Source organism: Cyprinodon variegatus, unplaced genomic scaffold, assembly GCF_000732505.1.
Source record: "Cyprinodon variegatus isolate N-32 unplaced genomic scaffold, C_variegatus-1.0 Scaffold790, whole genome shotgun sequence".
Classification (NCBI taxonomy): domain Eukaryota; kingdom Metazoa; phylum Chordata; class Actinopteri; order Cyprinodontiformes; family Cyprinodontidae; genus Cyprinodon; species Cyprinodon variegatus.
The window spans coordinates 198,979-201,493 of NW_015151243.1; the positions used below are offsets into that span (position 1 = coordinate 198,979).

At 32.9% G+C, this 2,515-nt stretch overlaps 1 protein-coding gene across 2 annotated transcripts in view; it reads right to left on the reverse strand.

The window, feature by feature from the left end:
• The window catches only part of LOC107098575 (chromosome unknown open reading frame, human C1orf112), a 22,738-nt gene that overhangs the window by 16,721 nt on the left and 3,502 nt on the right, over positions 1-2,515 (reverse strand). The window lies entirely within an intron of this gene.

Sequence of the window (2,515 nt, forward strand, 5' to 3'; positions counted from 1 at the left end):
TATGCAAATGAAACTATGCAAAGGTTATTGGGATGCGTTATGCGTTATCACATTTACAGAGAAAACATTGAGCCTCCCATCTTTATCTCTCTCCCAGCATTTTTAACAGGAAAAGGAAAGTCCAATATCTTTTCCTGCATATTTGGCTTTGCCCCATGAACAACATTCTCATCAGAAGGCATTACTGATTTATTTCCCTGCCAGAGGATTAAAACATTACTTTCGGTTTGCCACTGATTTGTTTTCATGGGACCCAAAGTAGTTTAAACAAACTTTTTAGGTCAAAAGGTTATTCATAACTGAAACTGTTCTGGCGTCTGTTTCAAGAAGCAGGTTTACTGAAAACTAGGAGTTTTCAGTAAACTCCTAAACCTGAATTATGGTAAACTCTTGAGTTTTCAGTTTCACAAAGAGAATTTACTCAACCTCCATTTCAGCTGCTGTAGTAAGATTCTCCCCAGAGCTAACCTGGTTTGAAGCAGGTTTTCTGCAGTAAACTCGGAGTGTCCTATGTCTCCTTTGAGCCAGTCACATTGTTTTATTTACTGATTCAGTCAGGAGATTTTTGTTGTAGTTTTGCAGTTTACATACAACTACATAGAATAAAGAAATATCATTAACTAGATCCGTTAGGAACGTTAGGTTTTGAAAACAAACATAACATGTTCGTTTTAAGAGGATCTTATTTTAATGAATGATCTGCATTATTTCAAAAAGAATTAAATATTGACAGGTAGAGGATTCCTCGACAACTCAGTTGAAAGGGTAAGAGTTTTATTTGTTTATGGTTTGTTTAATATAAGCAAAATGCTGATAGTTTTTTATTTGTACCGTACGATACATCAATAACAATTGAAATGACTTTAAGATTATACATAAATAGATTCAAGTAATTCCGTGGGGGAACAAGAATTACTTTAGGATTAGGATTCACTCTGTCATAACAACCTACTGAGCCTACTAGCACAATTTGAAACCATTCTATGGGATTGATAACCGCTAATAACGACCATTTATTGGGAAGATAACATCCGAAGCAGCTGCAAACAGCCCCTTAGCATTTACTGTGTGATGGAAGAAATAATTAAATTGAGGAGTAGCAACGTGAGATGATGCACAGGTAATTTCTATGAGAATAACGTTTTTAGACTTCATTTTCACCAGCTGCCAGGTGATTTCCTCTAAATAGAAAACATTGATCCACGACAATTCAAGAAATAAACCTGTAATGTTATCCTGGTCACTACCTCTATGGCAAGCCGTTCTAATATTTATAAGTGTGACTGATTATGTATTTCTGATATCTTGGAAAAACAAGTTTTCCCTCATCAAAATGACCATTTCAAAACAAAATGCCATCCTTCACATATAGAATAAACATTCTACATGTCTAGATATTAACTATAGATCTCCATATTCCTATTGTTACTGGTCAGTATTTGATTTATTTTAACTATGAAGAAATAAATATTCAGTCAAGCTGATAAATGTCAGAATGGCCACCTAAAATGTGTAAACATTTCTAGGTGTATAAAACTTAATTGTTACTGGTACAATTTTGTTTTCTTGTTTTCTGAAATTCAATTTCTGCTGAAAAAATAGAATTTAAAACCTATATTATTACAATTCTGACAACAAAATGGAATTCACTCCCAAAATACTATCAAACAACAGAATACTCTCCATGGTTTCAAAACTTCACTTAAGAAATATTACCTTCAAAGTAATTGAAATACTCAATGCTAATTTAATTAAGGAGATACTGTTGTAGGGTTCTTGTTAGGTTTTTCTTTGATATAGATCTATTTGGAGTACCAGTATTTTATTTTAAATATGTATAATTTATTTATATTCTTATTGTTATTTTAGTGATCAATGGCATTAAATGTATTTTTTGCGTAAATGTCTTGTGTGTATAGTGTGTAAAGTGATGTAATAAATTGTATGGTCAAATGGAAAATTGATGAACCCCACGAAGAATAGCTTTTAGCTTATGCTGAAGGTGATTGGAAACCAAATAAAACAAACAAACAAATGTAATTTTAACCAGGAAGAATCTTTTAGAGATCTACAAATGGAACAACACAGAGGAGAGTGCTTTTAATATATGTTAAAATGGCCTGCCATAGACCACTTCATATAAACCTATGGATTAACTCAAGCAGCAATCTTCTCCTTCCCCATCTTACACACCTTTGAAGCTCTAGCTCTGTTTCTTTGTCTTTTAAAATCCTGGAAAAACTCTTTAAGAAAAGAGTGGAACAATTTATAGAAAAACATTCGTTACTTAACAGCAATCAATATGGATTCAGAGCAAACCGGTCAACATCGCTGGCTGTAACTGACTTAATAGAAGAAATAACCAATGCAACAGATAGTAAGAAACTGGCAATAGCGATATTTATAGATGTAAAGAAAGCCTTTGATACAATAAATCATGAAATTCTACTTAAAAAATTAGAACGCTATGGAATTAGGGGAGTAGTTTTGGACTGGATGAGTTTTGGAGTAGTTT